This window comes from Eublepharis macularius, chromosome 5, assembly GCF_028583425.1.
Source record: "Eublepharis macularius isolate TG4126 chromosome 5, MPM_Emac_v1.0, whole genome shotgun sequence".
NCBI classification, from domain to species: Eukaryota; Metazoa; Chordata; class Lepidosauria; order Squamata; family Eublepharidae; genus Eublepharis; species Eublepharis macularius.
The window spans coordinates 170,713,441-170,740,900 of record NC_072794.1 but is presented as its reverse complement, the minus strand read 5'-3'; positions in this window follow the sequence as shown (position 1 = coordinate 170,740,900).

Below are 27,460 nucleotides of genomic sequence, written 5' to 3'. Positions count from 1 at the left end.
AGGGATGCGCCAGCACTGGGCTCTTGTGGCCCTTTCTTGCGTACCCAGAGTAATGTCCACTTCTACTTCGGGGTCAGGAAGGAATTTTCCTCTAGGCCAGATTGGCTGGGGTTCTGGAGGTTTTTTTGCCTTCCTCTGGTCACTGCAGAAGGTGGCGGAGGGATAGCGGTAAATTTCCTGTATTGTGCAGGGGGTTGGACTAGATGACCCTTAGGATCCCTTCCAGCTCTATAGTTTCTACTAATAGAGCTCTGGCAGTATTGCTGGACAAAAATGCTACCTTTAGAGAAATATATCTGAAGCACCCAACCTCTAACATTTCTCTAGGAAGCTCATTTGCTCATTTCCCCATTCCAGGGGTGGTAAAGTTGCGTACTTCAGGAGCTGATTGAAAGGCACTCTGCACATGCTCAGAGGCAAGCGCCTTTTCAGATTCTGCTTTATTATATTTTTATTCCACACTTTTCCCAAGGAGAACAGGGCAGCGTTTGTGGCTGTCCCATTCCCTCTTTCTCTTCACAGCAACCCTGTGATGTAGGTTGGGTTGGGAAAGAGCAATTGACTCTACAGTTGCTGAGTAAATTAAAAACAGGTTTTGGCTGATTCTGCACACATGGGATAATGCACTTCCAATCCTCTTTGGAGATCATTTGGAACTGAATTTTTCGAGTGTGGAACAAAAAATCCACTTCCAAACGATAGCTAAAGTGCATTGAAAGTGCATTATCCAACATGTGCAGAATCGGCCTTCCTTGATCTTAGTCCCACACTCCTGCCCCTACAATTATTGTGGCTAAGCCCTCAGAAATGACTCTGTAGGGAGGCGCTCCCTCTTTTCATCTAGCCACAATTTCACCCTCCGGGCCAAGACGCCTGAGTGGGAGGACGCAAAGAAAAGAAATCATTATCGGTTATATTCTGAAAGATACAAAATTGCATGACAAAGAATAACAGCCATCAGAAAAAAGCCTGCATACTCATCTAGAGACACTCTGGAGTGTTTAAAGACAAAAAAAAACATGCCATGGTTCCCTGCACAGTGTGCTGAGGAGTAAAAAATTGTTGCTATTGAGGCAAAAGAAAGGCTTTCTGCACATGCTCAGATGCACTCAGCTCAAAGAAGTTGTTACCTCCCAAGAATCAATCTCACTTGCTCTCTTGTCCATAACTGGGGCTACGTTCAATAGATCCCCACTAGGGGGAGCCACATATCACATCCTAAAGGAAATCATAATTAACAAGCACCTTTATTTATAGCAGTTGCAAAGTTTAGAGATTTAACCTGTCAACCTGTTGGTCCCCAACAAGGCATCCTGCCTGCAGCTTTCGTGCTATCTAGGGTCGCCAACTGGCCCAAAGAAAATGTCATGTCCCTTTAATAGAGGCCTAACATGGGGGAATGGATGGCTGAAGCTTTTCGTGCCGTGGAGATAAATAACATCACCTAGGGTTGCTAGCTCCAGACTGGGAAATTCCTCGAGATTTGGGGGGTAGAGACTAGAGAGGGTGGAGTTGGGGGAGGGGAGAGACCTCAGCAGCATAGAGCCCACCCCTCCAAAGCAGCCAATTTCTCGAGGGGAACAGACCTCTGTCATCTGGAGATCTGTTGTAATTCCAGGACACCTCCAGCTCCCGCTTGGAGTAGGGTTGCCAAGTCCAGATTAGGACATGCCTGGAGATTTGGGGGGCAGAGTCTGAAGAGGGTGGGGGTTGGGGAGGGGAGGGGCCTCAGTGGGGTATAAGTCCATAGAGTTCACCCTTCAAAGCCATTTTCTCCAGGGGAACTGATCTCTGTTGCCTGGAGATCAGTTGTAATTCCGGGAGCTCTCCAGCTATCACCTGGAGGCTGGCAAGCCTGACATCACCTGATAAATTAGCTCCCATGAAGCCTCTGTTAAAAGAACAGGACATTTTTTCTCTCTAGGCCAGTTGGCAACCTTAGGCAATGCTATCGAGAGAGGAAAATAAACTGCCCCCCAAAGCAACCCGGGCCTTGGGAATTTTGTGTCCCTAGTGACCCCCTCCTTGGCAGCCCTGCCAAACTCCTGCCTGCAACCTCAGCACCAAGAAGGGGATACGGGAAGCAGTTCCGGGCTTCCGGACTCCAGCCTGGCTCTCCCATGTGCAAATACAGACCTTGCGCTCCTCTGCAAAGGGCCAGATATCAATGTCTCTTATGATGAATGGGGTTAGTGCCCGCCCCCAGCCAATCCAGCCTGCACTTTGCAGTGAATTTCTGCCTTCTGTCCTGCGATGGGGGCTCAGCACTGAGTCATTGCTTAATTGCACGGTTCAATCACCCACACAGAGCGGAAGTCTGGGACATCCAAAACTTCCAGGCTTTAACTCAGCAAGAACCAAATTAAAAAACATGCAGCTTTTACTAGAAAAATCCTCATTCCACAGAGTCAAAGGAGAACATGAGAGCTCTTAGCGTGGAATCAGAAGGATGGAAGGAAAATGACAAGGTCTCAAAGAGAGCTGAATGACCGATGAGCTTCCTTTGCGGGTTGCCAACTTTGCAAGAGGCCTCAGCTCCTGTGCCCATTACAAGATACCTGAGTTGCCACGGAGCATGGCAGCCTCTGTGGCATGAAAAGCTTCACCTGTCGATTTTTGAGGGCAGATCTTTGCAGGAAAGGCAGTTTTGTTGTGAACAGTTGGCAAGCCTACCAAGCAGAGGACAGGCTATGAAGTGTTGTTCTAGAGAGATCCAGTTGCTTGATTCGAGAGACAAAATGCTGATTAATTTCACAACTTCTACGTGTATCAACTGACTTTTGAAATGTTTGCAAGCCCTGCTGGAGGAGATCCGGCATCTACCAAGTCCGGCATCCTCTTTCCCACAAAGGCCACCCAAATGCTTGTGGGAAGCCCACAACCGGGACCCTGTTTGTCCCCATCAGCTGCTATTTGGAGATACACTGCCTTGGGAAATGGAGGTTCCATTAGCTGGCCCGACTAAAGGGCCTCACTTGGACGCCCAAGTGCAAAAGAGAACAGGACTCTGAAGTGCCAAGTCCCTCCTCCTTGCTGGCTGCATAGTAGTTTCCAGAAGTCCTTCTCCTCTCCCACGCAACGGTCGGGGGGCAAGGAGGGTGCGCACGTTGCATCCGGTCACTGGAGGTCACCCATCCTATTCCCAGGACCCAGCGGTTCTGCTGGCCCAAAGCCTGGGGGCTGGACAGGAAGCGCATTCCTCCTCCAAGGACTGCACAAGGGAGCCGCTGACCTCTGGCGTGTGGGAAAGCAAGCGGCTCCTGTGGGCCGTTCAGGGAAACGGATGTCAGCCGGTGTGGGAGAGGGGCAGCTTCCTCGGGCATGGGGAGGGGGCATGCCAGCTGCAGCCCAGTCTCCCGAGGAAGAGGCTCGCTCCCCCTCCCCCAATGATCTCAGTTCAATTCAGAACATCTGCCCAGAAGACAGAAAATGGGCAGATGAGCATTCTGGTTGCCAACTTTCCAGTCTGCCTCTGCAGTTATGCCTTGATGAGCAGACATAATTTCCTTGGTTATCTTTTCCCGCAAGCAAAAGGAGCAAATTAGAACCATATCGTGCTTATTTCTTTTGATAATCCTGCCTTTTTACATTTTCATCACTCCCTCCAAAGGACACTCTAGTTCTCCCCTCCTTCCGTAGAACAGAAAAAGGTAAGAAGGGCCCTGCTGGAGCTGATCAGCATCCTCTAGCCCTCTCACATAGCAGCAAAGCTGTTCATCTACATTTATTTGTGTTATTTAGAGTCTTACCTTTCTCCCCGAGACTCAAGGCAGATTACACATATTTAAGTCAATAGGATCAGTACGATCAATGGCTGGATGCAATACATCCAGAGCAGTTAGCCCTGTTAGTCTGTAGTTGCAAAATCGTAAAGAGTCCAGTAGCACTTTTAAGACTAACTGACTTAATAGTAGCATAAGCTTTCGAGAACCACAGCTCTCTTCATCAGATGCATCGTCAGCTTTCGAGAACCACAGCTCTCTTCATCAGATGAATCGTCAGCTTTCAAGAACCACAGCTCTCTTCGTCAGATGCATCATCAGCTTTCGAGAACCACAGCTCTCTTCATCAGATGCATCGTCAGCTTTCGAGAACCACAGCACTTTACATCAGATGCATCTCTGTGGTTCTCGAAAGCTTATGCTACTATAAAGTTGGTTAGTCTTAAAGGTGCTACTGGACTCTAAACAATGCAATGTGACAATGCAGAAATCTGAATACAGTAGAAATACAAGACAGAGATCCAATATAGAGGATAAGAGGAGGAAAAACCAGCATAGAGGCCAAAGTGCTCCCCTATCTGATTGATTGACTGACTTCATGTACACCCTGCCTTTCTCCGCATTGGCGGCCCAAAATGGCTTACGTTATTCTCCTCCATTTTATTCTCACAATAGCAGCCCTGTGAGGTAGGTTTGGCTGAAAGGGTGTGACTGGCCCAATGTCTAGGGTTTCCAAGTCCCTATACCCTCCTGGCAGGAGACGGGGGACCTGGGACTTACCTAGGGAAGTCTTCTCACACACGTTCTCCCAGAGAGGCATGATGATGTCACTTCCAGGAAGTGATGTCATCACGCCGGCCACGGGCATGCTCCTGCGCTTCGCTCAGGGCTAACTCTGGCCCATTTGGGGCCAAAATTAGCCCCAGCGAAGCTCAGGAGCATGCCCCCAGCTGGTGCAACAACCGCCAGGAAGTGACATCATCTTGCCCTGCAGGGAGCGCAACCAATGCATAATTTGTTGGGTTGCCTGCCAGTGGTGGGTGATCACCAGGGGGTTCGCTACCTCCAGCGACTGGCGGGCAACCGGGTAAACCCCTGGGAGATTGCTCGCCACTGACGGGCAACTGGTAAGCCAACCAATGTCACCCAGCAAGCTTCCATGGCAGAGCCGGGATTCGAGCCTAAGTTGTCCGCTGTGGTCATCTTTGCACTCCCTGCTTCAAGTACCCGTGACGTCTGCAGCAGTGCCTTCTTGGCCTTCTTGGTCATGGCCCCTAAACTTTGGAACTCTGTCCCCAGGAGATTTGTGTGTCTCCCTTTATTGCTGTTTTGCACTGCCAGGTGATGGCCTTGGGTTTGTTTGGTGCCCCTGCCACCGTTGCTAACTGTTATCGGCTCTCCTCCTTGGTTGAGTTGTTGTGTGTGTTTATTTGTTTTATTAAATTGTTTAAATATTTCATATAGACTTAAGTTTTAAATGCCATTTTAATGTCCTGATGGACTGAATCTTGATGTTTGAATGTTGACGCTTGCCACCTCGGGGACCCTATTTGGTTGGAAAGGTGGCATAGAGATTTTTAAATAAATAAGGCTTCTTTTATTTACTCTGAACATTTTTATCCCAAGGAGGGCCCTTGAGGCAGTGAGTAGTGGAGAAAATATAATGAACGAATCGCCATCTCGCGGTTCCTTCGCAGTGCCCTCAAGTCGGCCCCCAGATGCATCTGACGAAGAGAACTGTGATTCTCGAAAGCTTATGCTACAATAAAATTGGTTAGTCTTAAAGGTGCTACTGGACTCTTTTTGATTTTGCTACTACAGACTAACACTGCTAACTCCTCTGGATCTTTGCAGGGTGGACACTCTAGCATTACAATCTGGGTTAGGAATTTCTCAACCCAGAGCTGGCAATCCTACCTGGTAAAGTTGTCAACCTGGATTGGGAAATTCTGGGCGATTTGGGGGTGGAGCCTGGAGGGGGCAGGGTCTGGGAAGGGGAGGGGCCTCAGCTGGGTATAATGCCGTAGATCCACCCTCCGAAGCAACCCTTTTCCCCAGGGGAAGTGATCTGGAGATCTGCTGTAATTCTACCACAACTACAAGACTAGAATTGCCAGCTCCAGGTTGGGAAATTTCCAGAGGTTTTTTGGGGTGGAGCCTGGAGAGGGGAGGAGCCTGACCTGGGTATAATTACTAATTTTTAATTTTATTTATTTATGTCATTTATAGTCTGCCTCTCACTGAGACTCAAGGCAGATTACACAGTGTGAGATTAGTACAGTCAATATCAAGGACATTTCCAGAAGCAATGCCATAGCGTGAATAGATACAAGCTCACAAAGACAGAGCATTAGCAGGAATCCAATACAGAGTTGAAACAATGCTGAAACAGAGCATAAGCAATTTTAGGACTGACATTAGACAACATGAAGCACAGGTAGCACATAGCACATACTTAAAGCAACAGATAGGACATAAGGCAATATAGTAGTGAAGTCTATGGCCCCTAACTTGTTAGCGAAGCATCTCTTCGAGACCCCCTCCCCACAATACAGCCCTCCTATCTGAGTAAAAAGCCTTTTTGAGTAATTCAGTTTTGCATCATTTGCAGAAAGCTAGAGGGGGGGCGGGTCTCCTGACCTCCTCGGGCAAGCCATTCTACAGGGTAGAAATCCCGTGTACAGGCTGGCGTTGATTTTGCCCATGTGCAGCCTGGCACCTGCAAGAGACCATGTTCAGATAAGCAATAATGCATAGCCCACTCTCCACAGCTGCCCTTTCCTCTAGGAAAAATGATCTCTGTAGTTTGGAGATCAGCTGTAATTCCAGGAGGCTGCCCCCTCCCCGGGCTGTCCAGAAGTGCGCTCTGTGCTCCTGCCTTGCATAACCGCTCCTGATGCAAGGCGCATACCTCTGGCCTGAGCAGCTCCCGGTGCTTCCAAGAACAGGAGGGGCAGCCTCCTCAGCCCGACTTTAAAAGGGCAGTGGCACAGCTGAGAAGGGAGGCAGGCAGGCTGCCTGGGCAACGACTCTAGAGTTCACCGGGTCTGGCCTTTCCAGGGTGGAATGAACCCTGGCTGCTAGAGCTCGTCAGCAAACACGGGTATCTTTGCACGGGTATCTTTGCAGAACGCTTTGCTCCCCTGGCACCACAGCCTGCCTGCCTGCTCAAACGGAATGAAGGTCAGAGTCTTCCAGATGAGGCACACGTGGCTTTGATTTTATGGTTTCCATTTGGGTTGCCAACCTCCAAGTGGGGCCTGGAGTTCTCCTGGAATCACAACTGATCTCCAGACTTACAGAAGTCAGTTCTTCTGATGAAAACGGTAGCTTTGGAGGGTGGACTCTACGGCAACACGTCCACGCCAAGCTCCCTCGCCCCTCCAGATTCTGCCCTCAACAGGCACTGGCCCCAAACCTCCAGGAACTTCTCATCCTAGAGTTGGCAACGGTACTGCAGCGTCAGAACCAGACCAGATGGGAAGCAGGTTTCTCAAAAATAAATTAAATGTAGTCTTTAGGCTCCCTGGTTTGGGCCTGCAATATTTATAGCACAATCCAAAGCAGTTACTCCAGTCTAGGCCCATTGATTGGAGTAACTCTGTTTAGGATTGCAGGGCATATCTACCATCCTGATGCAGATTGCCCACTTCTAGGGTTGCCAGCCTCCAGGGGGTAGCTGGAGATCTCCCGGAATTACAATTGATCTCCAGGCCATATAAATTAGTTCCCCTTGAGAAAATGGCTGCTTTGGAGGGTGGACTCTATAGGATTATACCTTGCTGAGGTCTCAAATCCCACTCCCTCCATTCTTTTAAAATTAATTAATTAATTAATAGTCCGCCTTTCTCACTGGGACTCAAGGCGGATTACATGGTGTGAGATCAGTACAATCAGTAGCAAGGACAAGGGCAGGCATTTCCATACAGTGTCAAGGACATTTCCATAAACAATGTCATAGGGTGGATGAATACAAGTTTACAGAGACAGAGCGTTAGCAAGGGTCCAATACAGGGTTGAATCAAAAAGAGTCGAGTAGCACCTTTAAGACTAACCAATTTTATTGTAGCATAAGCTTTCGAGAATCAAGTTCTCTTCGTCAGATGCATGGTACAGAGACTGGTCAAATATAGAAGAGGGGGGGAGGGGAGGAGAGACAAGATGCAGTTAGGCGGGGAGAGGGAGGGTGCAACCAAAACATTCCTTTGCTAGTAAATGTAAACATCTCCTTTTGGTGTGGGGTCAGTTTGCCGTGTTAGTTTGCAGCAGTAAAAGCAATACAGGGTTGAAGGATTGCTGAAACGGAACATAATCCATTCTAGGATTGACATTAGACAACATGAAGCACGAGCAGTATATGCCGAGTACGTATTCAAAGCAACAGATAATATGTAAAGCAACATAACGGTGGAGCCCATGGTTCCCAACTCATTGGCGAAACATCCGAGACCCCCTCTCTACAATACCGCCCTCCTATTTGAGTAAAAAAGCCTGTTCTCCAGGAATTTCCCAGCCTGGAGCTGGCAACCCTATTAACTCCTCCCCGCTGCCCCAAAGGGGGAAACACACACACAACAGGGGCAAAGGGCCCGCGGTTCCCCCCTCCCGCCTGCGCTTTCATTGAAGAATCTTAGATGTCAATGCTGGCAAAGACCCTGGAGGAGAGACTGAGGAATAGTACAATAGGTTTGCTTTATATGCGCCTCCCAGATGGTCGTCATTCCCACAATAACCCTGCAAGGTAAGTTTGGTGGAGGGAGAGAGGGCGGAAGTGTTGCCAGCTAGCCAGAAGGCAGCTGCCCTGCCCTGCTCCCGTGCCTTTGAGCTGCAGAAATGGGCAGGAGGAGGATTTCCACAGCCTGGTGGTGGTCGCCAGCACTTGCCAATGGCTGCAGTTGAAGGGAAAGTACTAATGGCTGCCTCAGGAGTTGGCATCCTTCACCTTCACTCTCTGATCTTACCAAGCAGGGCTTTTGAAACAGGAGCTCTCTCTCTCTGCGTCTCTGTCTCTCTCTGTGTCTCTGTCTCTGTGTCTCTCTCTGCGTCTGTCTCTGCGTCTCTGTCTCTCTCTGCGTCTCTCTCTGTGTCGCTGTCTCTCTCTGCGTCTCTGTCTCTGTGTCTCTTTCTGTGTGTGTGTTTGTGTGTTTCAAGCCTGCTCTTCTCCCTGGGTCTCTGAGGACCTACTGGAAATTCCACCTGTACAGTCTCCACCTGGTCCCTTGTCTCTTCTGACTGCTAGCCAATATCCAGGGCCTTTCGCAACACCTGGATGGCTTTTGGTGGCTAGCCGTGTTGGTCTGCTGCAGAACTGCAGGATGTGAGTCCAGGGGCACCTCAGAGACCAACAAGATTTCCAGGGCATGAGCTTTCGAGAGTCAGAGCTCCCTTCATCAGATACAAGGAGTGTCGGACACAGTTATCGTCAGCGTGGCACATGTCTCATGGAGTTCCACAAGGCTCAGTCCTGTCCCCCATGCAGTTCAATCTTTATGGGTCTCTCTCCACAAGATTCCTTGGTGGGTGTTCATCAAGTCTAGGGAGAGGCAATGGCCGTTTCCCTCGGAACGACCCGGAACATAGCGCAAAAAACGCGGAAGATCACATTTTCTCGTGCGAGATTTGTGTGACATTGCGCAAATCTTGCGTGAGAAAACGCGATCTCCTGCATTTTTTGTGCAATGTTCCGGGTCGTTCCGAGGGAAGGTAAGCTGTGTGGAAACAGCCAGTGTTATCTGGGAAGCGTAGTTTAAAAAAAAACAAAGCTGGCAGAGATCGCTTCTCAGAAGGTTTGTCAATTTCATTTTCGCCACTTGGAATGCTCTGCCAATTTCACCTCTCCAGTCTACAACTGTGTGGGATCACAACCAGAGAGCAGCCAGGAATGGAAATGGAGCTGCCTTCCAGAGATGGGCTTGGACCTGGAGAGGTTATAATGGGATGAAGTTTCCCTTCCTGCATTTCATAGCCCCTTCACACAGCTCCAGTGCAGAGGAAAGCCTTTGCCCTGCTGCCAGCTCTGTCTTTTAAAACTACCCTTCCTGGCTAACAACACATCTCCTGGCACGTGTCCTTCATGTGTCAGATGTCTCATGTAGAGAGACTCTATGTGAGGGTTCTCCAGTGTGGTGCCCTCCTATACTTCCCGTGGTGCCTGTTATTGGTGCCTTCATTCCCAGGGCTTACCGTGGATGCAATAGCAGCGACTGCCTCTGTAGGATCAGGAGGACTGATAAGCACCTGGGCTTGCAGGATCTGAGTCCAGTGGCACCTTAGAGAGCAATAAGGTACTCAGGGTGTAAGCTTTTGAGAGTCACAGCTCCCTTCTTCAGATGCGAGCAGGAATGGTGATCTCTGAGCCTTTCTATCCCAGCCAAAGGTGGGTGGGGTGTTATAAGGGAGGACAGGATGCAAAGACACAGTGCAGCTTGATAAGAGCATAAGTTAGCATCTGTAGTGAGACAAGTCCAGAGGAGTTAGCCGTGTTAGTCTGTAGTAGCAAAATAGAAAAGAGTCCAGTCGCACCTTTAAGACTAACCAACTTTATTGTAGCATAAGCTTTTGAGAAGCACAGCTCTCTTTGTCAGATGCATAAGCTTTTGAGAAGCACAGCTCTCTCTGTCACATGCATAAGCTTTCAAGAACCACAGCTCTCTTTGTCAGATTCATAAGCTTTCAAGAACCACAGCTCTCTTTATCAGATGCATCTGACGAAGAGAGCTGTGGTTCTCAAAAGCTTATGCTACAGTAAAGTTGGTTAGTCTTAAAGGTGCTACTGGACTCTTTGCGATTTTGTAGTGAGATAAGAATCCTAAGTCTCTTTTCAGCCTGGGGAGTGGGGTTAGCATTGTTCTGAAGCTTTGATCTCCTGTCATCTCTCAGTTTTACTTGTCAGAAAAGGCCTCCTTTTGCCCCCCTTCTTTTCAAGGCCCACCCTCTCCTTTAGAAGCAGCTACAGCTGCCAAGGTTGAGCCCCCAAACCCACTGTCCCTGGAACATGCTTTAGCACATGTCAGAGTTATAATCAGTGTGGCACATGCCCTATGGAGTTTCACAAGGCCCCACTCTCCAATTTACAGAGACATCTTAGAGATGCTGACGTGATGCAGTAGTGTGTGAACAGGTACTCTGTACGTGCTCAAAGGCACTCTTTCCTGTACTGGCTACAACTGGCTACAACCATGGCACCTCTTGTTTGAAAAAATTAAATATCCAGTTCCAAACAGCATCCAGTTCCGAAGCAGCTCCTATTCCCCCCCTTTGTCTTTTTGAAGCCTTGAAATCTGCCCCCTGCCCCCTGCAAAAGCTCTCCAGTCCCCCTCCTACAAGATGAGGGCAAAGAGCTCCGGCAGCCGGTCCGCCCTCTGTCTCCCCCCTCCTTCCCTTCCCTTTCTTAAGTCCTTGGCCAGGATGTGCAAACAGAAGTGCAAAAGCAGGAACCAGAGGCAGGAAGTAGGATCTTTGGGCCTCTCTTGATCCTTCAGGGCTCCAGCAAGGCCAAGTACACACCCGGGAGGAAGCCGCTTGTCACATCTCTGGAAGAATCCCCTTTCCTCCTTGCAGTCTGTGTGAAAGAGCACTGTGTGTGTGTGTAATTCCACACTGTCTTTGTTCGGAAAACTGCATGTTTTGAACTCCATGGGGGGAATTTGCAGAGAAGAAAGGCAGGGTGGGGTAATAATATTTTAATAATAACAATAGATTTATATACTGCCCTTCAGGATGACTTAACAGAGAGGTTTACAAAGTATGTTACCATGATCCCCACAACAACAATCACCCTGTGAGGTGGGTGGGGCTGAGAGAGCTCCTAGAAGCTGTGACTGACCCAAGGTCACCCCGTTGAATTCAAGCGGAGGAGTGGGGAATCAAACCCTGTTCTCCAGATTGGAGTCCTGCTGCTCTTAACCACTACACCAAACTGGCTCCTTTAAGCATTGTTCTCCCCTGCACACACACACACATTTTTCTATTCTAAATATCCCCTTGGAAAAATTATTTTTAAAAAATCGATTCAGTACCAAGATGTGACTCACTATACAGCAGCTTCTAGTGTTCAGTGGGACAGACCAGAAGTGCGTAGAGAAGTCGGTGCATGCATTGAAAACCCAGTGCAAGCTCTGGTCTCAATGAACGCAGATTGGCACTCACCGACAAGCCGCACAAAGGGACTTTCTGAACTGTCCTTCACGGGCTGGACTGAACCAAAGCTCTGTAATTGCTCTTGCCAATCACCAAGGTGCATCGCGCACGCAGGAGCTGGGGCCAAAGGGCTATGCCTACATACCTACAGCAGGAGATCACAGAGCTGCCCTAAGAGATAACCTTCCGACAGCCAACTTCTGCAATCCAAACTATCATTGGCTGCAAACAAGCACTGAGAAGACATCCGTCCCTGGGCAGAAGTTCATGAACTATCACATAATGACAACCAGCTTTTTGCAGTGCCATTCTTCAGTCAGCTTCCTATCCTATCGGATGATGGGAGCTTTGACTCTTGAATGCCTGGAAACCTTGTTAGTCTTTAAGATGCTCCTGGACCCAAACCTTGCTGTTCTACTGCAGACCAACATGGTTACCCACCTGAAACTACCTCCCTGAATTGGGCTTCTCCAGTCCCATAAATCTGAGTGAATTTAGGCCTCCTTGCAGGGAACAAACTGCTTCGGGGACTCCCATTTCCTTCCTCTCACTTGCAAAGACTGTCCCAAGGTTTCAGATTGGTTTGCTGTGAATAAGTAAGCCTTGCCTGCCAAAATAACTCCGCAATGTCCCAGACGGTGAAACCGGAGTTGGGAACCATAGATCCAGGGATCCGGCTAAGCAAAAATGGGGATAAATTATTTTGTAACAATCTTTGGGCACTAAGCTAATTAGTCTATAGGTTCTTGACACCTTGGCAACATGATGATATAACAGCTGGTGTAGCCATTATGAAAGAAATTTCTCCGGCAGCAGTGAAGGGAATGATAAATTTTCAGAAAGTTGAGTAATGTGCGTTATGATGACCGGAGTGTCTACTAAAAACCCATCCAAAGAATGCCGGCTCCCTGCATTCTTTTGACGTGGGTAAAGGCGCTTGGCGAGAGATTCTGTGTTGGGAGCACAGTGCCAATAAACCTGTAAGGCGGATGTTTTTAAATTGATTAATGAGCTACATTGAGCCTCATCTGAGGTCATCGCCAGGGCTGTGTGTTTATCGAGATTCTACAGGAGCGCGCAAAAAGCACAGTTACAGCAGCGCGCAACAAATTACAACTTCTTGAACATGTTTAGCTTTTTCATCGCAAGTCTCTAGTCCTTATGTTGTCAAAGGTACAAGTGAACGTGCAATCATAGAAGAAAATGAAGCTGTTAAGATGTGGGCAAAACTTATCCTCCAAAATCCCACTGCTTAAGGTAGGAAACTGGGTATGTTTACTTGCCCCTATAAGTCCCAAGTTACAGATGGCCTACATTGTCCCTTAGAACTTATAGGGTCTGTCGAAAGTGAGCCATCCTCTATCGGCAAGGCACCAACCCATCTTCTGAGTAATCCCATTCTGGTCAAAATTGCTGCATGTTTACTGCAAAGTTTATCTCCCGTTGGTAACTCTGGAAGGCTCTGTCAATTTCACCTCCAGCAAAGATGAAATTAACACACCCTGGGAGGAGCCATCTTTGCAGGCTCTGTAGGGAGGTGAAATTGACAGAGCCTTTGACTCCGCCTTTTTAAACTACGCTTCCTGGCTAACGTTGCATCTCCCTTCACTTGAGCGTCCTTGTGTATGATGTCTCGTGTAGAGACACTCAGGTAAGAGAGAGACTCCATATTCCAGACCTCGACGTTCGAACCCCTTCTCCACAAACTCTGCACATGGTGTGGGAGATGTCAGGAAAACTAGCTGTGTATTATGATGGGCACCAATTCAGATCCTATCCCTATCTTATGTTTAAAAAAAAAAGTGTTTCCCAAGAATGGGCAGGAGTGGTAACAGTGTGTCATCCTAGGCAAAGTTATGCAATGTCCAAAGAAGTCAACAGTTGTAAATCTACCTAGATCACTGACTAATGTAGAAATACAGGGAAGAACAACAAACCGAGATCACAGTGTAAAAAACCAAAAAAAGACACTGTGATTTATGGCTACTATATTGTATTATAAAATTACATACAGGGCCAAACACAGGGTATAAATGAAACGAGAGAGAGGGAAAGAGAGGGAAAGAGAGGCAGGTTGGCCACCTCAGTGAGAACTTGGCTCCTGAATTCACAGAAGGACAAGAAGCATTTCTTATAGATTTTCCCTCCGTGGTGCCTTTTCTCAATCAGAACGGGGTGGGGGGAGCAATCTGTTTCCAGGCCGTGGCAGCTGTTGGAGAAGGATTCTCTCCTCCACTTACCCACCCCAAAGCTGGGTGTGTACATTTGGCCCAGGGCAGGTCAGCCTCATCCCAGATGCCACGCAGGAACAGGAGGACAATGACAGGCGCATGACCTCAGCATTGGCGCATGGAGCTGGGCAAGAGGAGGGAGGGAGCCGCAGGCCTTTTCCTTGCACTGACTTAGTTTCCTGACTGCCCCAGCCTCCCTGCCCTGGCACCACACCCTTTTCCCTGAAAAGCGGTGGGAGATTAAATTAAATCAAAAAAGTATTCTGCTAAACGTTAGGAAGAACTTCCTGAGAGTTAGAGCAGTCCCTCAGTGGAACAGGCTTCCTCGGGAGGTGGTGGGCTGTCCTTCTTTGGAGGTTTTTAAGCAGAGGCTAGATGGCCATCGGACAGCAGTGCTGATTCTGTGAACCTGGGCAGATCATGAGAGGGAGGGCAGGAAGGGCTGCACATCAGGGCTTAGTTCTTGTGGCCCCTTCTTACACGCCCAGGGTAAGGCCGATCACCACCTTGGGGTCAGGAAACAATTTTCCCCAGGCCAGTTTGGCCAGGGATCCTGATGGTGTTTTGCCATCTTCTGGGCATGGAGTAAGGGCCACTGGGGGTGTGGGGAGGGGAGGTAGTTGTGAATTTCCTGCATTGTGCAGGGGGTTGGACTAGATGACCCTGGAGGTCCCTTCCAACCCTATGATTCTAAGGAATATTTTGCTAGACAAGAATCTCAAAGCAGGACCCTGCTCAGTGCAGCCAAATTACAGAGGGCACCCAAAAGGCTGTTTGTTTTCATTTAGAGATTTATATCCTGCTTCATTCACCAATGGGGACCGAAAGTGGCTTGCTCCAATAGTCTCCTCGCCTCTACCTTATCCTGACAACAACCTTGTGAGGTAGGTTAGGCTAAAAGGTTAGCCTGCTTGTGGGGAGAGTGGACTACAAATTGAATAAATAAATAAATAAATAAATGAGAGTGGTGGACCAAAGTCACCCCTAGCTAGGTTTGATATCACAGCCAAGCCCTGCTATAATATATCAAAGGAATTAATATACATATATCAAAGGAATTACTGATCAGATGGGAAAGCTTATGAAAAAGCATAACCTCCAAGCAGTATTCAGACCCACCCAAAAAATACAACAGATGCTACGATCAGCAAAAGACAGTAGAGACCCCCTCACCTCTGCAGGAGTATACCGTATACCCTGCAGCTGTGGACAAGTTTACATAGGGACCACAAAGCGTAGCATCCAGACAAGAATAAAAGAACATGAAAGACACTGCAGACTTGGACAGCCTGAAAAATCAGCAGTGGCTGAACATAGCCTAACTCAAACAGGGCACAGTATCTTATTCCAGGACACCAAAATACTGGACAACACTTCCAACTACTTTGTCAGACTGCACAGGGAAGCCATTGAAATTCACAAGCATAAGCAAAACTTCAACAGGAAAGAAGAAACCTTAAGAATGAACAGACCATGGTTTCCAGTTCTGAAAAACACCAGGCTAACAAAACACTCCACACCCGACAATAGCCCTGCAGAGAAGATTAGCACATCAAGCCCCAATCCATATGCAAAAGAACCTCCTCAGGATACAGTGAAGCCTCCCGCCATTAGCATTCCACACCCTGGGAAACTCTTACAGGATGACTCAGCTCAGTCCCACCCCTCCTGAGTAGATATAAATGACCTGCCAACATCTTCTCCACACTGTGACACTGAGAGATCTCTGTCTTTTGGTGCTACACCTCTGAAGATGCCAGCGACAGCTGCTGGCGAAACATCAGGAACTACAATGCCAAGACCATGGCAATACAGCCCGGAAAACCCACAACAACCATCCTGCTATAATAATTAACAATTATTTGAATGCAGTGGAGACGAATGTACTTCGCTTGCAGTGACAAACTATGAGCCAAGCTACAAGTGACTCCTTACACAGGTTGGACACTTGTCAGCTTCCCTCAAGTTTTGATGGGAAGTGTAGGCGTCCTGATTTTACAGCTTGGCTGTCCGTTACAGCAAGACCAGGATGCCTACATTTCCCATCAAAACTTGAGAGAAGCTGACAAGTGTCCAACCTGTGTAAGGAGTCACTTGTAGCTTGGCTCTATTTTGAACCGGTGCTGGGCTGTTCCCCAGCAGAGACCCCCCCCTCATAGCTTTTGGAGGGCTTCCTTCATACAAGCTCATTCTTCCTGCTCAGTCCTAGGCAGTTGCCGTTCTCAGCACTTCACCAGGGGGTGGGACTGGCGCAGAACTTTTGATTCGCAAGCCACCGGATTCAAAACGTGCAATTCCTAGAAAGGGAAGTGCTGCTCTGAAAGGAGGTTTGTGCCGTTCCAGAATTCGAGGCATGCCAAAGTTGTATTGTGTGCGCTATGAACAGAATGTTCCTCAGTCAAATCACCAGTTCCAAGGACTTTCTCTCCCTTTGGGTAGGAGTCTAAAAATAAGAAATATGACTGTAAGCATGAGAGCAAGTCTATCTGTATGCGCACACTTGTACGCACAGAAGGGATACACACAGGTGTGTTGTAGGTAAGGTTGCCAAGTCCCCTTACTGTCCTGGCTGGAGGCTTGGAACCCAGCACTTACCTGTCTAATGGCCCTAGCACACTCACTTTTGGTGATGTCACCATGCAGGAGCATGCACGCACTTTGCAACGGGTCAATTTGGGAATCAAACAGGTGCAGTTTGGCCCGTTTGGGGCCCTAATCACCCCACTGCAAAGCGTGCACACACTCTTGGGGTGGCGCAATGATGTCACTCCCAGGTGTGATGTCATAGCGCTGCACCCAGGAGCACAACCAAGAGGTCTGTTCCCAGGCCCTTCTCCTCCGCCAACCAGGAGAATGGTAGCAGGGAGTGGAGGGTGAAAGCAGGGGATCCCCCATCCTTACTGGGGAAATGGCAGGACTTTTTTTCTGGGAAAAAGGGTGGTGGAACTCAGTGAGGTTGCCCTCGGAGAATATGGTCACATGGCTGGTGGCCCCGCCCCCTGATCTCCAGACAGAGGGGAGTTGAGATTGCCCTCCATGCACAGTGCAGAGGGCAATCTCAACTCCCCTCTGTCTGGAAATCAGGGGGCGGGGCCACCAGCCATGTGACCATTTTCAAGAGGTGCCGGAACTCCGTTCCACTGCATTCCAGCTGAAAAAAAGCCCTGGGAAATGGGATCCCTAGTTGTGCGGTAAGTGCTATGCCTGCAATTTACGATTGCATACTACATTCAAACAGCTCTGGAGTGTTGGTCGGGACAACAATTCCCTCACAGCGGCGCACTCCAGTTCATGGAACTTGACCAGTGGTGTTGACTGCTCCTTGACATCCCAGCTCCATACCAAGTGTACAGCACCCTACAGCTTCCAATACTCTCCCTATTTTCTCTCTTGGATCTTCACTTCCATCTTATTTTCCCCCTCTGGGGCAGGAGCATGGAACGGTTATGGAATAGAAATTCTGAGAAGTCCTAGGCAGCATAGTTCCCCCCCCCCCATTATATTTCAGAATTTATATTTCACTGTGGTGAGCAAAACTGCAAAAAAACACAACAACACCCTTTTTCTTATCCTGCAGAAGATACTGATGTGCCACCCCAGTAGACCTAGGGGGCAAGAAGTCACATGCAACTTAACCACACAGAAAGGAAGTGTGTGTCCACTCAACAGGCAGGACTGGAGGCTTTGGTGTAGTGCTTAAGAGCGGCAGGACTCTAATCTGGAGAACCGGGTTTAATTCCCCACTCCTCTGCTTGAAGCCAGCTGAGTGACCTTGGGTCAGTCACAGCTCTCTCAGAGCTCTCTCAATCCCACCCACCTCACAGGGTGATTGTCGTGAGGATAAAATAACACACTTTGTAAACTGTTCTGAGTAGGTGTTAAGTTGTCCCGAAGGGCGGTATATACTGCGAATGTTATTGTTATTTCTGAACACATGATTTCCTGGTACCGTACGCCCGAGTTGGCATTGTTGAAGACTTGCCTTTGCCTTTGTTTGGGGGAATTGCACAAGCAATCTTCCTATTTAGGCTCTTCCTGTTCAAAAGGCATCTGCAGGTGACTGGGGAATTTGCGTCTCTCCCGAGGCAGCTGGAACCCCTGGCAACCAGAAAGAAAGAGCGAGATCAGCACACAGGAGTGGGAGAAAACCATAGAGCCAAGGAAGGGTTCCAACCCGCTAGCCTCCCTTTTCATTTGCTTTTGCTGGAGTGTTCACCAGTTCATACTTAATGTGGGGACAGGGTAGTATTAGGAAGGGACGCGGACAGGCAAGAGGTGGGAAACTTAGCCAGATACCTGTCAGTCTATGGATGACAGGCCATGGAAGACAGACCCCTGTACCCCCACAGCAAGAAACCCACCTTCTTGCTCGAAGGGCTTTTATTCAGGAGTCAATTCAAACCCACAGATATGTCCATAGGATTGCGCAGCAGGAAAGCAAGCAGTTAAGCGGGTTGACAGGAATACTTAAAAGTGTGAAACCCGTTCTTCTTATCAGGGCCGGATTGACCAGGGGGGGCAGGGGGTAGTCTGCCCCCGGCGCTGTTAAACAGGGGGCGCCGGGTGCAGCTGCTGGGAGCACGGGCGGCTGAGCAGCCGCCTGCACCATTCGCCTGCCCCACAGGACAGGGAGTGTGCGGCAAGCTGGCCGCCCTCTCAGCGGGGCAGGCGACTGGCATGGGTGGCCTCCCAGCTGCCTGCACTGCCGCCACTCTGCTAGCAGCACGCTCTGCGCCCCTGTGTGATGACGTCACAGAAGTGACATCATCACGCAGCATCAGGAGCGCGTGCGTGGTGCACGTGTGCAGGGAGCCAGAACTGGGTTGCCCTGGGCGTGGGCAACCCTAGATCCGGTCCTGCTTCTTATAGAGCCCCAATTGCTCATCCCCCCTCCCAATAGTAAAACATAACTTTTGGCGCAAAACAGTCTTCGGTACTCCTCGCATAGCTTACATACCCCGTCTAGACACTAGGAAGGCATAAGATTAAAGTGATTCATGAGAACGAACAGTTTATAAGGTCAGAAGCCCTGGGAGCTTCAAAGTAGTCAGAGAAGGCACCTGCAGCTTCAGTAGGCCTGTGAAAGCAAGGCAATTATGATACTGGCAATATGACATCAAAGTACAGCATCAAACAATGGTTCACAGTAGCAGTTCAGCTTAAAATAATAATGGATGAGATGCAGACACGACAACAAATATTCCTCCTCCAACTGGGAAATATTATTGGTCTCGGAGCTAGCAAGGAGAAGAGACGCAGAAAAGAGATTTCTATATTATTGACTCCATGAGTTCCCCTGGAATCAGTTTCATTTTTTTCTAACCAAGGGCAGGGAGAATGCTAATTTGCTCATTTTGGTCCCTCCCTTTCTTATCACCTACCTTGCAGCAATTTAGATTGTATGCTTCTTGGGTGCAGAGACCTATTTTTCTCCTTTATATATTCTGTCAAGAACCTAATGACTCTTGGCTGCAACATTTAGTTGATGAATCCATCAGAGCAATCAGTTTTAAATCTTCTGAACAACTCTAAAGTTGCTTCCAACTAATTGGCCACCAGACTTTTTGAAAAGGCATACTATTTAAAATATAAATGCAAAGTCCACAGAAAAACTAGCGCCCTTTGGAAAGGAACATGCTTCCTCCTCCGCACGTCAGGCCTCATTAACACCTGAAGCTGCCTTATCTTGAGTCCCCACGGCCTGTCAAGGTCAGTATAGCCTAATTTGACTGGCAGCTTCTCTTCAGGATATTTCACATTTCCTATTTGCTGTTCTTTTTAAATGGAGATAGCAGGTATTGAATGCAAACCTCCTGCCTGTAAAGCAGAAGCTTAACCATTGAGCTACAGCCATTGCCTGCCTTCTTTTATTTTCCCCTCTGCTTTGTTTGTATGTTATGTGCCATCAAGTCGCTTCCAACCTATGGTGCCCCTATGAAGGAAAGACCTCCAAAATGTCCTATCATTAACAGACTTGTTCAGATCCTGCAAACTGGAGGACGAGGCTTCTTTTATTGAGTTAAGCCATCCCGTTTTAGGTCTTCCTCTTTTCCTACTGCCTTCAACTTTTCCTAGCATTATTGACTTTGCCTTTCCCTCTGCCTTCCTACTGCATTATTTAGAATATATCATACAGTTCTGTCTCTCGGAACCAAGGTCAAGATAATCCAAAATATGGTATTCACCATTATTATGTATGGATGTGAAAGTTGGACAGTGAAGAAAGCTGACAGGAAGAAAACTGATTCATTTGAAATGTGGTGCTGGAGGAGAGTTTTGCGGATACCATGGACAGCCAAAAAGACAAATAAGTGGACACTAGAGCAAATCAAGCCTGAATTCTCCCTAGAAGCTAAAATGACAAAACTGAGGCTATTGTACTTTGGCCACATCATGAGAAGATTCTCTGGAAAAGTCAATAATGCTAGGAAAAGTGGAAGGCAGTAGGAAAAGAGGAAATGAGATGGCTGGACTCAATAAAAGAAGCCACGTCCTCCAGTTTGCAGGATCTGAGCAAGTCTGTTAATAATGATAGGACATTTTTGAGGACTTTTATTCATAGGGTCACCATAGTTTGGAGGCGACGTGACGGCACATAATACACACAATACTGTTTTAATTTGTCCTTCTCTAATGGGATACTCCATTAGAGAAGAACAATGCATTTTTATGTACTATTCTTGTCTTTATTGCATTTTTTAAAGTAATTGTGTAATTCACCTTGAGTCTCAAACAGGCAGATGACAAATATAGTAAGGAAGTAAATATATGATGGCTCCTGGCGTGGAAATGCCTGGAAATCTGGGGAGGGTGGAGTTTGGGGTGGGGAAGGAAAACAGCAAGAATGAGATGCCATAGCCCTTTGATTTCAATGCACTTAGGACCCCAGTGTAAAAGTCAAGGACTTAAGATTTCATCAGTCAGTGAAGTAATAAGAAATACACACACACACACACAGCTTTTCTTCAACCTGCAACCAGATACAAAATGAGCTGTTCCAAGACACAGATATGGAATTCTGTGCAGTCAGAAAACACAAGTCAGGTGGAAGCTGTGTTATGTTAAAGGATGCAAAAAGTAATTGATGAAAGTACAAAAAGTAAAATGAACAGCCTAGACTCTTCTAGAACGGCTAATGCTGGTCAAGGATGCTTGCTTCTTGCATGCTTATATAGGCTTCTTAACAAGTGCAATCCTGGCAGAGTTACTCCAATCTCAGAAACCAATCAACTAGGACTGGAGTAACTTTCCATAGGATTGCGGTCTCAGTGTCACAGAACGTGACTGTTAAAAGCTCGCACACCTCAGGAAAACACACACGCAAATTGCAATTCTGTGCTATTATGCAGTTCCACGTTTTCCTTTAAGAAAGTTTTGGGTGGTATCAAAGGGGCCATAGCGTCGAAATCGCAGGAGGTCATGGCCCCTCTCTATACTGCCTTGGTCAGGCCGCACCTGGAGTATTGTGTGCAGTTCTGGAGGCCTCACTTCAAAAAGGACGTGGACAAAATCGAGAGGGTGCAGAGGAGAGCGACGAGGATGATCAGGGGTCTGGAGACTGAGCCCTACGAGGAAAGGCTGAGGGCCTTTAGTTTAGTTTGGAGAAGAGGAGATTGAGGGGGGGACATGATTGCTCTCTTTAAATATCTGAAAGGCTGTCATGTGGAGGAGGCAAGGAGCTGTTCCAGTTGGCAGCAGAGGGTAGGATGCGGAGCAATGGGCTTAAATTACATGCACAAAGGTACAAAAAACTTTTTCACGGTCAGAGTAGTTCAAAAGTGGAATCAGCTGCCTAGGGAGGTGGTGAGCTCCCCCTCACTGGCAGTTTTCAAGAAGAGGCTGGATGAATATTTTTCAGAGATGCTTTAGGCTGATCCTGCACTGGGCAGGGGGTTGGACTAGATGGTCTGTACGGCCCCTTCCAACTCTGTGATTCTGTGAAATCTCTGATTGCAGCGCTGTTTTCGTTTGGGAACCCTGAAGCCGCACACGAATACTTAAGGCACTGATGCAATTGCACAATCCGTGTTTAGGGCTCTAAAGGTCAACCCTTTCCAAGCAACCGGGCTGCAATCTGCTGCCTTCTTATGAAACGCCAGGCAAGACCGAAAACACCTCCATTGACTCAGCAGGAAGGCAACGTGGCTTTGGGCTGTGGATCCCTGCCAGGTCTCAAGGGCAGAAAGTTCAGTGAGGGAGAGAGGAAACGGGCATGCCTTGGCAGCACGGGAAGGGAGGGGAGAGAACTGGGCAGGATACGAGGCACCTCTGCTTCCTCCTCTCGGAGGGTTAGGGAGTTTGAAAAACAAAATGCCTCTGACAATTTAAGATTTCCCTATGCAAAGTTTGGGGGTGGCATTTGTTTGAGACCTGTTCAAAATATTTTGGAGCCCTTGAAAGTTACACCGAGGCCATAGGGGCTCAGCTTGGCTGTGGCTGAGGGTGATTTCGGCTGGTGGGAGGGGGCGCCAGTCTCCTTCTATGCTGCTGATGGTGGGGAGCAAGTTGAATCTCTGCAGGGATCACGGGGGGGGGGGGGGTTAGTTGTGAATTTCCTGCATTGTGCAGGGGGTTGGACTAGATGACCCTAGAGGTCCCTTCCTCCTTATGATTCTGTGATGCTCAGCCTCCTAGTCCTTCCCCCCCCTCCAGGCTCTCTCCCAGGCTCTCTGGCTATTTCCCCTCCAGCATTAATAGATTCAATGAGAGGCTTTTCCTCAGAGCCCTGTAGGGGGTCTAGGGCAGAAGGGTGCGTTCCTTATCTCAAAACAAAGAAGGGATTTTTTCTCCCCTTTGCAACTGCCGTCTGTTCACTTGCAAATTTATGCAGATTTAATTGAGGCGTTCATCAATGTGTTTGATCCTGTTCTGCAGATGGAAACTTCCTCCCAATGCAGACCACGGAAATGAAAATGGCATGTGAGACGCCACAGTTGGGACCTGTGCATGGATTAAAACAAGGGGCTCAGGCCTGCCCTCCCCAGTGAAGAGGCAAGGCGCGCAAGGGCAGGGCGATCAGCTCAGTCTATCCAGTATATTATTCCCCCTTTCTCCTTTTGCCTTTACAGCAGTCCTGTGAGGTAGGTCAGGACAAGAGTGTGTGACTAGCCCAAGTGAGCATCGGGGCAGAGTAGGAATTTGCACCCAGGTGTCTCAGAGACGAACGCTCTAACCACTGCACAACGCTGGCCACTTTGGTATTCAACCGTGTTTTTGGAGGGAATGCATTTTCCCTTGCTAATGTCTTTCCTGGGAGGGAGAGGGTGTGACTGCCCAATGGTCCTTGGTCCTACCCCGCCTTTCCCTGATAATCAGAATAAAATTCTTTCATGGGAGGGAAGCAAGTTTTGGGCACAGCCCACCAAGGACCTTCTTTTGTGCTCAACCCATGAAAATGAGTGCACGAAGGCACTGATGCAGAGCGACCCAGGATGGTTCTGGTCATACACAGCCCTAGGCATGCAGGGAGGGGGCAGTAGAAGAGCACCCCCCTTCTTCTACCACCACCACCCACCCCACTTTCTCTGCCCAGCCCCGCTGTCTTGCAAAGGGCATAAAGTGCAAATACGCCCATTGCAACAGCCAGGAGTCCTTATTAGGGGAAAGGTGAGATTTGACATTTTAAAAAAATAAATACATGGAGGCTCTGAATGTCTTAGGGGGCAAAATCCAGGAATTAACAGCATGTATTGGTTCAGATTTGCTGTTGTACAGAGGTTTGGTGACATCGGCGGCCAGGAAAGCGAACCTGGTGAGTGTTAGGGAATTTCTATAAGCATTTAATTTTATTATTTTCATGAAACACTGGTTCTTTGGAAGGGTATTGTGGGAGTGAGTCTCGGCCCTCTCATCTCATTTCTCTTTTACCTACCTTCATTTCACTGACCCGCTCTACAAATTGCAATGCAGTTATGTACGATTGTAGCCCTCTAGTTTTCCAAGAGAAAGAAAGAGATTCCAAAGAGGTGTTCAATGCCACCCCTTGTGGTTTATAAGACCTGCCAACATTTATCGTAAACAATTTTATTAATTCATCTGTTTGTAAGAGGATATAAATGTGAGTTCCTACCTTGTCAAGTATGCACTTTGTCAGAGTTGTTTAAAGTCTATCAGTTTGAGTTTTTGTCCAATAAAATTTTGCAGTAATTTGCAAATATATTTCTGCCTGGGTCCAGAATCCTGATTGGGGCCTCCCTCTATCGGGAAACTGGTGAGAATCCCCTCCCAGTGAGCAAGCACAAAAGGTGCCTTCTTCCCCACCCCCGTACCTAGGGCATGGGTCATTTTTCTCCAGCACTCGGGGCAGTGCTCTGTCCCAAAAGGCAACTACCGGTCATGATTAAGCTTTGCAAAATGAGTAGTGAAAACCCAACCAACCGTTCTCTAATAAACACCCAATTCATTATAAGGACCCCTTCCTTTTCCCACTCCTTGTATCTGATGAAGGGAGCTCCGACTCTCAAAAGCTCACACCCCAGAAATCCAGGTGGTTTCGAAGCTGCTATTAGACTTGAATCTTGCTCTTCTAGATGCTTGCATCTTCTCAGGTGCACACACCTCTCTGAATAAGGCCTGACCAGACAGATAAATAGAGCCTGAGTGCGATGCTAATTTTCTGCACTTTGCACCCACATTATCAAGCTGTCTACATAGCTTCATAGCTAGCTTCCCGGCACTCCGGTTTGCAATACCTCTCCCACCTGCCTGGATTAAAAGGACGCCTTCTTCTTTCCACTTCTCGTTTCTGAAGAAGGGAGCTCTGACCGAAAGCTCATACCCTGGAAATCTAGTTGGGTTTTAAGGTTCTACTGGGCCCAAATCTTGCTCTTCCACTGCAGACCAACACGGCTACCCACCTGAAACCAAATTAATGTAATTTTCGCAAGTGCCCAATTCCAATAAACATCGAAGTACACCCCTTGCCAGCTCCCTGTATCTGCTCATCGCCAGAGGCCTCCTGTCTGACCTGTGTCATGCCCAAGCTGGGTGGGCCTTCAGTTCCTTGGACGGAACGCACAAAGCTACCTTCTACTGAGCGTGGCCTTGGGTTTATTTGTTTATGTCATTTATAGTCCGCCTTTCACACTGAGAGCCAAGCTACAAGTGACGCCTTACATAGGTTGGACACTTGTCAGCTTCCCTCAAGTTTTGATGGGAAATGTAGGCGTCCTGGTTTTACAGCTTGGCTCTCCATTGCAGCTGCAAGACCAGGATGCCTACATTTCCCATCAAAACTTGAGGGAACCTGACAAGTGTCCAACCTGGGTCAGGCATCACTTGTAGCTTGGCTCTGAGACTCAAGGCGGATTACATAGCGTGAGATTAGTACAATCAATATCAGGAACATTTCCATACAGCATCAAGGACATTTTAATACAGTATTAAGGACATTTCCATCACAATGTCATAGGATTTTACAAGGACGTAGCGTTAGCAAGGATCCAATACAGAGCTGAAGGATTGCTGAAACGGAACATAATCAATCTTGTTACTCTGATGGACAGCTGGTCTCCAGGATCTCAAGTGACCTGATCCTTTTAACTGGAGCTGCTGCTTAGGACAGAACCTGGGACCTTCTACATCCAAAGCAGATATTCTGCCCCGGAGCCACAGCCACTCCCAATAAATGCAATTGGCTCTCATATAGATGGCCTTTTTTGACATGACTTAGACTTCCAATCCCCCAGGGGACTTCTGCAGAGAGGTTTCTTGGCAGTGCCACCCATTTGCTTCTTCTCCCACCTCAATGGAGCAGCAGGTGTTTCACCAAGTGGAAGGGGCATCCCCTTTGTATTGAAAATTGCTGTCTCCATCACAGAAGGACGCCTGGCTTGCAGCCTCCCAGGTTTGTGACCGGCCTCAGCCTCCAGGGTAGCCCTTTTGCGGCCATTTGAAAATGGGCTCATTGAGATTAGGGACCCCTGGCTTAGCCCACAGGCGTCAGTTCTTGTTCCCAGGGTGCTCACACTCACAGCAGTGGAAAAGGTTCCCCCCCCCATCACACCTTTGCTTCCCTGCCCTCTTCCAATTTAAGTCACCTTAGTGACTCATAAAAGTCCAGTCCGGTCACACCTTAATGACCATCAGATTTTGATCTAGCTTTAGCTAGTGAGTCAGGTATCTGAGAAAGCCAGCTTTGACTCAAGAAAGCCTAGCCTGGAAAAACTGGCTCATCTTTAAGGGGCTCCTGGACTCTAGTTTTGTTCTAGTGCTACAGGGCTACCCCACGGAAATGATCGTCTGCGAATAATCTAACATCCAAGCCCCATCACTCTAATGCAAACTTAAACCCCAACATCAAATTACATTGAAGTCACTTTCCTTGCCACGCCTGATTTTAGTCTTGACCTCCCTCCCTTATCTATCTATCTATCTATCTATCTATCTATCTATCTATCTATCTATCTATCTATCTATCTATCTATCTATCTATCTATCTATCTATCTATCTATCTATCTATCTATCTATCTATCTATCTATCTATCTATCCGTCCATCCGTCTTCACCAAGTTGGCTTTTTTGCCACAGTTACTTTTGTGTCTGACTTTCCTAGGGTCTCCTGCGGATGCCACCCTGCACATGGGCAACATCCACAGCAGCCTGTACATGTGCGTTCTCTGTGGCGGCTCCCGCCCTGTGGAACGGCCTGCCTGAGGTCAGGAGAGCCTCCACTCTCCTGGCTTTTTGCAAATGATGCAAAACCGAATTATTCAAAAAGAATTTTTTACTCAGATAGGAGGGCTGTATTGTAGGGAGGGGCTCCCAGATGCTTTGCCAACGAGTTAAAGTCCATAGACTTCACACCACTATGTTGCTTTACATATTACCTGTTGCTTTAAACATGTGCTCCTATGAGCTACCTGTGCTTATGTCAGTCCTAGAATTGCTTCTGTTCTGTTTCAGCATTTCTTCAACTCTGCATTGGATTCTTGCTAATGCGATGTCTTTGCGTTTATTTACCCTATGGCATTCTCTGTGGAAATGTCCTTGATATCAAATGTGCTAATCTCATACGGTGTAATCCGAGTCTCAGTGAGAAAGGCGGACTACAAATGACATAAATAAAAGAAATTAATTAATTTGCTGTTCTGCCACACGGCTGCGGATTTCCGCCCCGCCCTCGTCAGCCTTTCATCCTCGCTCCACTCGCTTGCTCAAACCGTGCAGGGCTCATCCTCTGTCGCACGCTCTTTTCATGCTCTGTGTAGCGGCGGGGGGGGCGCACACCTCCCGCCACCGATCGCCACCCCCCAATCTCTTTGCAGCCCCTTTGCAAAACCGTCCAGCCCCTGGGCGTGTGCAGAGCGCCTCCTCTCCGCCTCCGTCTGAACGCCGCCCAGAAGCTCCGGCCTCAGGCCCGGCGGCGC